The sequence below is a fragment of the Triturus cristatus genome, chromosome 7 (assembly GCF_964204655.1).
Source record: "Triturus cristatus chromosome 7, aTriCri1.1, whole genome shotgun sequence".
Classification (NCBI taxonomy): Eukaryota; Metazoa; Chordata; class Amphibia; order Caudata; family Salamandridae; genus Triturus; species Triturus cristatus.
Window position 1 is genome coordinate 1,180,268,117 of NC_140590.1, and position 10,338 is coordinate 1,180,278,454.

Sequence of the window (10,338 nt, forward strand, 5' to 3'; positions counted from 1 at the left end):
GTTGAAAGAGCAAATGAGTAATCGAGCGCACGAGTGATCTGATCAGGGAACAGGTGGCAAAGTGGAAGAGAGTGCTTAAAAATGGTGTTGCAGCCTCAGTATTGGATTTAGGAGAGTGAGATGGGTAAGTAACATATTTGCCATTGCTGATGGTAAGAGTGGAAAGTCAAATAAGGTTGACTACTGTAGCAAAGCTTCTAGGAACCAGCTGACCGAATCATTGGTAGAAAATGATCTGCATTTGCATTTCGTCTACATCAAAAGGCAACCAGACCTATTGGAAGAACCCGATTGGTAAGATAATCGAAGGAGGAATGTGCAAGTTGCTTGACTTTGGAGGAGCCAGTGAACAGAGAAAAAGGACTGCTCAATAAGGGAAGGCATCCTCAACAGAGGTGTGGGTAGCGAATATTGAAGCTAGAATATTGAAGGGTCAGAATGTCGTGACCAAAATATCGAAGGACAACATCTCGAAAGGTAAGTTTGAATAGATTTTTAATTCCTAAGGCCACAAATACTTACGTTGGTGATGTATATATTTTCAAGGTACATGGATGTGAATAGTCAGTCCATGCCGCTGTCTGCGTACTTACCTCTTCTTTATTTTGTCCCTCCATATTCTGGCGACACTGGTTACCCTTTGATATTCTTGCTTCGATAATCTCTACTACAATCGTCAACAGTAATCACCATGGCCAATGGCCAACGTTGGCTTTAGAGCGGTCCACCTCAAAGCTAGGGAACTGGTATGAGTTTCGGCAGGGACGCTCAACATCATGTGATTCTGGGCAAATCACATAATCTCCCCGTGCCAAACAAAACAAATGTGTTTGTCTGTAACGCAACTGATACTCATGTAAAGCGCACTGATACCGTCAAGTTGAGTTTTCGCTATGTAAAACTAAAAAAAAACACTGCTATCCTAGCTCTGAAGCCCAGATCAAAGATTTCTGCACCCATTTATGTGCCCCACCTATGTACATGGCCTAGGCCAGAGATTCTTACCCTATTGACGTATATGGACCCCCCCCCCTGACTCATTACTGGAAATTGGGGACCTCCAATCTATTTGTACGATTTGAATCAAAAACAATAATACACAAAAGTACACAAACTGGATTATTTTCACCCAAAAAGGTGAAAAACATTAGAGCATTGTTTTGCTTGCATTTCTGATGCGTTGTCTCTAATGTTTGGAGAGTCTAAATAGAATTCCTGAGCTCTGGCCATCAAGCTGTACTAGCGGGTTATTTAACAATTCGTTTGACCCTGTCTCTGACTACTTCCTGTCAGTGCTTAATTTGTAAACAAAGAATAAGTGCCAGGGTCCTGCTTGGCCACTGCAGCTTGCACCACCTAATGGCCCTGCCAGGGCTGCCAATGACAGTGCCAATACAATTACCAAGCATCACATTCCTCCAAGTGCGGCAATTCACACTATTCCAGGCCCCCAAAGCTATGCTAATGGCTTGGGCTCCGGTGTTAGGGATTTTTAATGTATATTCATTTAATAAAGAACTGTTGTTGTGCATTTCCAACAGCACCACCATGTGGCAGACTGTCATAAGTGCCGGTGTTGGCAATTAAGTGCTGATGCTGAGCACCTGAAACCACCAGCTCAAATTAAGCATTGCTTCCAGTTCCTTGCACCCGGTAGCCTGACTCGCATTCTCGCACATTCTGAAGTACACATATGGTGCTGCTGCTAATCACATTGCATACATCTAAAAGGAGTCTAGTGTTTGCTCCTAACCCAGCTAATATTAGACTGCCTTACCACTTCCATATGTGTGGATATTATTATTGCATAGCTCAATATATCAGGAGGAGAAACACGAACATACCTATCTAGACTTTGAACAGGGCTCCGTCATTAAAATGGAAGCTGCAGAAACAGTGCATAAACCTTACATAGTCGGTAGGATGTGTCGATTCCTGCCAATATACTTTAACAAAGTGATTGTGAAGGGGAAAGGTGAAGGTCTGACTGCAGTTCTGACTCTAATAAACTGGGACTGTTTCCCCACTTTTTTTTTTTCTTACAGGTTTGTACAGCGCTTTCTTACTGTGAGGCAGTTAAGCGCTTTACAATTCCCCAAAAGATACAAGAGGAGATCCGGGTAGAAACATTGATGTAAACTGGCTTCTAAAGTGCACTGAACTTATTTTTTTCCTTTCTAATATTTTCATGCAAGAGTAAACAAGAGAAACTGACAATCCTAGGATAAAAATGCATTGCAAAGAACAAATGTGAGGCATACAAAGAGGGCGATGAGAACATGTTATTCAACTGCAATGTATAGCCTCCACACTGGGATCTACTAGTATCACATAGTTACAGTCTTGAGATTTGTATTTACCATTCCCACATACATACATCAAACCCGCATTTAATAACTTCGGGGCATATTATCAAGGACGGCGTTAAAAATTACCGCCGGTTTAGCGGCAGAAAACTGCGGCTAAAGCGGCGATAATGGGCTTGATAATATGCCCTTGAGAATTCCAATAGAAGCCCAGGTTCACACCAGAACATGGGCTTCTATTGGAATTCTCTGCGGCATATTATCAAGCCCATTATCATCACTTTAGCAGCAGTTTTCTGCCGCTAAACCGGCGATAATTTTAAAACCGTCCTTAATAATATGCCCCTTAGTTATTTCTAGCTCTTCATGCCACCTTTTTTCTTTTGAGTTACTCAGGGGCTTATTTACAAGCCCATTGCGCCGCCTGTGCATCACTTTTTTGGACGCATCGGCTGGGCAGTGTGCCTGACCCTATTTACAATGCCATGTAAAGTCACACTGCGTGACCTTTCATGGCCTTGTAAATATAGCTCCCTATCGTGCATTACTCTGTGTGAAAGGGCGTTCCGTGGGTGTTGCTGTGAGTGTTCCCACGCATCATCCATGGACCATGACGCATTCCCAGATTTACAAGGTTTCGTAAACCTGGGAATGCGTCAGATTCCTACACCTCCCCAGGGGAGGCTTAAGGGAGGTGCAAAGAGGAGAAAGAACTTTATTTCTCCTCATTTTTCCTTTTTCAATGCATGCTGCATTCTGCAGCACACTTAGAAAGCGGAAAAAACACCTCTTGTGGTTGTTTTTGGGCACAAAGGTGTCCCTTCCTGCACAAAAACTATCACCCCTTCAACGCAGACACCCTTTCACAATCACGCATGGGTGCCTATGTTAGGGCATGACAGCCCATTGTGTAGGGGGAAAGGACAGGAATGCACTGTATCTTGTAGATTAGAGGTTCAAGATCACCTTCTACTGGAACAGGATTTCCTGTTAAGGGAACCCTCCCACTTGTTCCATGCAGGTTTATTGGAGTTTTACAGAGTCAATCACACGAGTCAAGATCTCGCAGTGGCGTGAATCTCTTGCTAAATGATATGGCAGGATTCGTCTGAACAGAGCAGGGGTTAGGGAGAGGACTGAAAATAGGAAGGGGACAAGAGAAATTAAAGGCCTTCGCCCTTGTGTATGCAGGTGTAATAATGCTAGGGGGTTTGTACAAAAAAAACCTAATGGCAGTGAAAAGATCTCGGTGTCAAACGATGGGGTGCTGGGCAGTGTTCTCAGCAATTCACCCACCAAATGCCGACTGAAGGGTCACCTTCCTGCACATAAACAATCTATGGCCTTTTGCTGTTTCTATGTGTGCTGCACAACGTTTCTCCTCGTTGTGCCTGGTCTTAATTTTGGCGCTTCCCCATATTTACGCTGCCCTTGTAAATATGGTGCAGCGTCAAAATCAATGGGTGTGGCGGTGGAAAGCCCACCACAATACCCATTGCCTGCCCCTTTCACGCTAAGTATAGTGTGAAAGGCTTATTTACAAGGCAAAGTTAAGTGGCTTAACGGTGCCTTGTAAATAAGGCGATGCCCATATAGCCACAGGAACCTCAGTGAAGGTGACATTCCTGTGGCGATAGGGGCCTGTAAATATGTCCCATTGTGTCTACTTCTGCATTGAATAACAAAGAGGATATTGAAAAGGCCTTTCTCACTTTTTCTTAGGGATCTATACACAGAGGATGTGATGATAACAGAGGAGTTGATTAAAGAATGGGTAGGTTTTGGCTCCTTAAGTAAACTTAGTGAGTATGAAAAGGGGGACTTACATAGTGGTGTTACACAAACTGAAGTTAGAACTACAACAAAGGCTAGTAATAAACGGAAAGCAGCAGGCCCAGATGGGCTTCAAGTGAAAATATACAATGCATTGGAGGACACAGTATTGGGGGAATATTTGACAAAGTTAATGCACTGCCACTGACCTGGAATGAAGCTACTGTTACCTCTTTTCTTAAACCAGGGAAACATCCAGTGTACTGGGAATTATATAAACCTATATCACTTCTAAATAGCGACTATAAAGTCTTTGCTTAGGTGCTAGCTGGGCAGTTGAATCAGGTAAGAGGAACCCTGCTCAATGGGAAGCCAAAAGGATTCTTAAGGGGTAGAATCCTTCAAGAACTAATGCATGCTCTTATTGGTTCAATCGACCTAGCCACCACAGTTAAGGTTCCACTAGCAGTACTAACATTAAATCCATCCAAAGTCTTTGATAAGGTAAATTGGAAATACCTGCAAAGAGTGTTGAAGCAGTGCAATTTGGGAGAGATCTTCTGCAGAGTGGTCCTTCGGATATAGCAAGCTCCAAGTGCCAGAATATTGGTAAACAGTAATTTGACTTCGCCTTTTCAAATAACTAGAGGTACAAGACAAGGATGTCCACTCTCTCCACTCCTTTTCAATTTATATTTTGAGCCCTTGGCATGTAAGATTAGGCAGGAGGCTGCACTTGTGTCTTTTACCTGTAATGGATGGGCTATTTGCAGATGACCTCATGATCTATACTTCTGACGTACATGCCGCTCTCCCAGCTATTGAGCAGCTGACAACAGAGTTTCGAAAAGTGTCAGGATACTAAGTGAACACTTCAAAAACTGAGATAATGGCCTGAAATTTGTCAAAGGATGATATTCAGTGTAGAAATGAGATGTATTTAGGTCTGAAAATTACACTAGACCCAAGTAAGATCTTGGAGGTAAACTTTACAAAAGCCAAGGCAGAGGTGAACAAACTGATGGAGAGTTGGGCCCACCTCCTGTTGGCTATTTTTGGTAGTGTTAACTTGGTAAAAAGGATCATCTTACCTAAATTCACTTTCCTCTTTAATACAATTCTGCTACATTTTAAGAAAGATTGGGTGGAGAAGCTACAGGATATCATCAGCATCTTTTTATGAGCTCATAAGGAAGCAAGGATTTCCTGGAAAAAGCTTCATAGAAAGCGTGATAAGTGGGGTTGACACTAACGGATATACAATTCTATGGCTGGGCATTCCAGTTAAAAAAATGTAAAATGTTTCTTAACGAGTCAGATGCCTAGAGATTGGCATACTTCTGAAAGCTATGCTGAAAGGTGTTAGGGGAGGGAAAACCAATTTCTTGTATAAGTTTGGTGACACTACATACTACAAGAAGGTAAGGCTAAACCTATGGGGATAAAACTTGCTGAGGAAACAGTTAAACATCCGTTGGCAAGTATCAATGCGCCATTGTTTCGCACAGGGAAACCTGTGTTTTTATCCCTTTTGCTGCTAGGCACCCCCCGTGCTAAGCCTTTTTTGGCTATTTGGGGTAATTCCCGCTTAAGCCCCTGTAACTTTCTGTCCACATCGGGTATCCGAGCCAAATCTGAGTCATTTTCTTCTAACATCATGGGGATTTCTAAAGTACCCAGGGTTTGTGGATTCCCCTGGAGGAGACCCAGAAATTAGCCAAAATACAGCTACATTTTTTACTTTTTTCTGTAAAAATGGGGGGAAAGTGCTTCAGAAGAAAGTGTCTGTTTTTTTCCCTGCAAATGATATCAATAAAGGGTTTGTAGTGCTGAAATCACCATTTTCCCAGCTTTCAGGGACAGTAAGACTCTTGTCAGAAAACCAACATTTTCTACACAGTTTTGGCATTTTACTGGTACATAGCCTATTTTGAAACCAATAATGGATCCCAGAAAGCTATACATTTCTGAAAAGTAGGCAAAATTCTGAATTCATCAAGGGGTCATTTGTGTAGATCCTTCAAGGTTTTTTTTTTTTTATAGAAACTAACTGTTGAAAATTAGAAAGATTGAAAATGAATTGAAAAAAACAGCCATTTGTGCCAACGTTTTCACATGTAACTTCTTCTAAGTATGACAGATGTTTGAAAGAGTTATACCATTACATCGTCTGGACCCTTTTGGTTGTGGGGATATATAGGACTTGTAGGTTCACTAAGAACCTGAGGAACCCAGAGCCGCGTCTTGCAATGTTTTCATTGTGTACCGGGAATATGGCAATTTATTTGGTAAAATATAAAGAGTGAAAAATAGGTATCAAGGACACCTATGTATTTCTGAAGTGGGAACAAAATATAGAGTTTGAAAGCAGTAGTTATTTGCACATCTCTGAAATTTTGGAAACCCATACTAGCATGTGAATTATAGGACATTTTTCAAAGTGACTTCTTTTTTACACATTATCTTACATTTGGAAGGCAGAAATGCATAGAAAGTCAATAGGTAATAACAGTTGCTCTCCAATTCTGTGTTCCCCTATGTCTCCTGATAAAAATGGTACATCACTTGTGTCGGTAGGCCTAGTGCCTGCGACAGGAAATGTGCCAAAACGCAACGTAGATACACCACATTTTTACAGTGAAAACTGACCCTTTTTTAGCAAAGTGCCTAGCTGTGTATTTTGAACCCTAACTCTGGCGGCACTCCGGGGCCAAATACCCAGGTGCTCCCCCTTGCAAAACCAGGTTGTTTTGTTATAGGTAATTTTGATGTCTCCACAATACATTTTGGGCCCTTGCCTGTCATGGGTACTTGGCCCACCCACATGAGTGAGGTACCATTTTTATGAAGAGACTTGGGGGAACGCTGGGTGGTAGGAAATTTGTGTCAGTTCGTTGATGCCACAACTTGCCCACAGAGAAAAGTGAGGAAAATTTGTTTTTTTTAGCTAAATTTAATGTTTGCAGGGGATTTTGTGTAGGAATATGTTTGTAGATCCACACAAGCCATACCTCCCTGGACTCCCCTAGGTTTCTAGTTTTAAGAAATGTCTGGGTTTGGTAGATGTCCTTAGATGGCCGCTGAGCCCGGGACCAAAAACGCAAGTGACCCACCATATAAAACCAGCTTGTTTTGTGATAGATGGAAGGGGAACCTTAAAAAACAAAGACATTTCTGAAAACTAGACACCCATGGGAGTCCAGGGAGGTGAGGCTTGCGATGATCCCCCCAACATTTTCCTTCCAAGAATTCGCTGCAAACCTCAAATTTAGCTAAAAAGTCACATTTTCCTCTATTATCTGTGTGGAAAAGTTGTGGGATCACCGCACGGCACAAATTTCTTACCACTCAGCATTCCCCTCGGTCTCACGATAAATATTACACCTTACTTGTGTGGCTGGGCCAAGTGCCTATGACATGGAAGGGCCAAAAACGTGTAGAGATTGAGGGGGGCCAAAAGCGGGTCCAAAAGGGCAGTTTGTTAATATGTTTTTAGGCTGACGCTACTTTGGGCGCCCACACAAGTGAGGTATCATTTTTCTCAGGAGACAGGGGAATGCTGGGTAGTAGGAAATGTGTGCCTGTGCTGTGATCCTACAACTTACCAACATAGAAAAGTTAGGAAAATGTGACTTTGTAAGTACATTTGAGGTTTGGGGGATTCTGGGTAAGAAAACACTGGGGGATCCATGCAAGCCACACCGCCAGCCAAGAGTCAGTACACACACACCACCATCCACACACACCACCAGCCAAGAACCACCCACGCACAATGCCAGCCAAGCACCATCCACACACACCGCCAGCCAAAGAACATCCACACACACCGGCAGCCAAGTGCCATCAATGCACACCGCCAGCCAAACGCCATCCACATACACCGCCAGTCAAATGTTATCAATGCACACAGTCAGCCAAGCAATATCCACGCACACCGTCAGCCTCGTGCCACCCACGCACTCCGCCAGCCAAACGCCATCCCTCACACTGCCAGCCAAGCAGGGCCGGACTGGGAACAGCAACCAAAAAACAAAACAATCCCTGATGCCTAGTGGACTTTCTGCCCCCCCAGGGGGCAGATCAGGGGCTATTGCCCCATCTGCGTCCGGGGAGGCAGAAAGACTGTGGCATTTTGGGGGGGGGGCCTGGGGGGCATTTGCATGCCCATTTTGGGCAGCCCCCACCCCTACATATAAAAAACAAGGCAATCCCTGTTGCCTAGTGTGCTTTCTGCCCCCCCGGGGAATATCAGGGGCTATTGCCCCATCTGCCTCCCAGGGTGGTCAGAAAGACAGTGGAATATTGTGGGGGGACCTAAAGGAAGTGACCCGATTAGGGCTACCCGGGTCACTCGTGACCCCCTCTCAGCCTTCCATACAAATGAAGAGTCGGTCAGACAGTAGAGAATACAAACCAAGTATATTTTATTCAGGTACACTCAAGCGGAGTCCAGTCTGACCAACCTCCTAGGATTGCTGCAGAGGGGCTGACTTCAGCAAACCTAGAAATACATTTTTTTTTCAAAATATTTTTATGAGAACAGGAAAAATAGATAAAGTAATAGATAGTTTACATATCAGTAGCATGACCAATAAATTGATCGAGCATAATCAACACTTATAAAAAACATTCCATATTACCATTTCTCAATGGTAACTAATAACGAATCAGACTCCCACAACTTTTATCTAGTACATCCTGACTGATCTTTTAAATAACAAATTACATTAAATAGGATTAATAAATAAAGTGAAAAGTGCCATGTGCAAATCATTTTGTTTTGTGTTTAACAAATATACAAATACCATCATTTCTTCAAAGTGCCTTGTGCTTATATAACCCATTTATAACTAATTCAACATCATCAGGTTTCGTCTATGAACCCGTAAGGGAAAAAAGGTCGCCATATACCCCTAAATCTTACAACAGCTCCTATACGTTTGGCATAGGCCTCTTCTAGTTTACATGTCCTGGTCATTTTATTAAACCAATATTCAATGCTAGGTTGTAGACTGGTTCTCCAGTTTTACAAAACAAGTGACCTAGCAACTGCGATAGCAATTAATATAAAATATTGCTGATATTTTGTAAAACATTTCACTTCTCCTGAAGAACCAAATAACACCAGCATGGCTGACGGACTGATTGCCAAGGTTAGAATCGAAGACATTTCCACAAAAACCCTCTTCCAGAAATACTGTAAATCATTACATTCGTAAAATATGTGTGACCAACCCTCTTTGTTACAGCAAAAACATTGATTCGGGCAGGTTTGAAACATTTTAGACAATTTCAGGGGTGTAAAATATAATAGCCATCTGGATAAAAAATGTATTCTTTCAAAATTGGCACCTCTGAGTGCTTTATTCGCTAGATCACTAAGCTGTTTCCACTCTCTGGTATTGAACTTACAGCCTGTCTCTGAATGAATTTTTAGGAGCTCTTTCATCAGAATCTCTTCTGAGTTGGCTTTTTGATGAAGTAGCTGATACCAACAGCCAACCCCTACCATTTTATTTACTATCTGCTTAACAATTGGCCGTACCGTCTCACCCAACATTGAGTAATTAATTTGTAAGAAATTGATTATTTGTACAAAGCTCATAAAGAGAGCGGTGTTCGGCATAGTTGCCTGCACACAAACCATTTCCCAGTTGATTAATGTATCATGATTATAAAAATCCCCAAGCTGGAGATAGCCCAGTTCTAGCCAATCCTGAAAAAGCCCTCTGGAGAGTTTGAGACCTCCTACTACCCCATCCTGTATAGGGGTATAAGTGTGGAATACAGGGACATCTTGTGATTTAAAAAATAACTGTATTCTTTCAGCCAGTGTGAGAATAACCTTATATCTTGGTTTTTTGGCGCGTTTCGCCAAACGTAGGAACACGGGGAGTCCAATGGCACTTTCGTTCAACATCTGTATTACATTTTTTTTATCAAAAACAGAATTTTCCTCACCCAATTGGGAAAAAAAATAAGTAAAGAAGCCGGATAATAGGTTGAAAAATGTGGGAGTGCTAGTCCTCCTGAAGTTACATCTAATTGCAATATAGAGAACTTAACCCTAGGATGTTTATTATTCCAGACAAACTTCCTTATTAATTGATCCAGCTCCTTAAAATAATGATTTGGGTTTTCATGGGAAGATTAATAAATAGAAACAAAAACAATGGAAGCACCGTTGTTTTAACCATAGAAGTCCTCCCCACTAAGGATAGTTAAAGCAGAGACCAGTTATCAAATAACTTTTTCAATT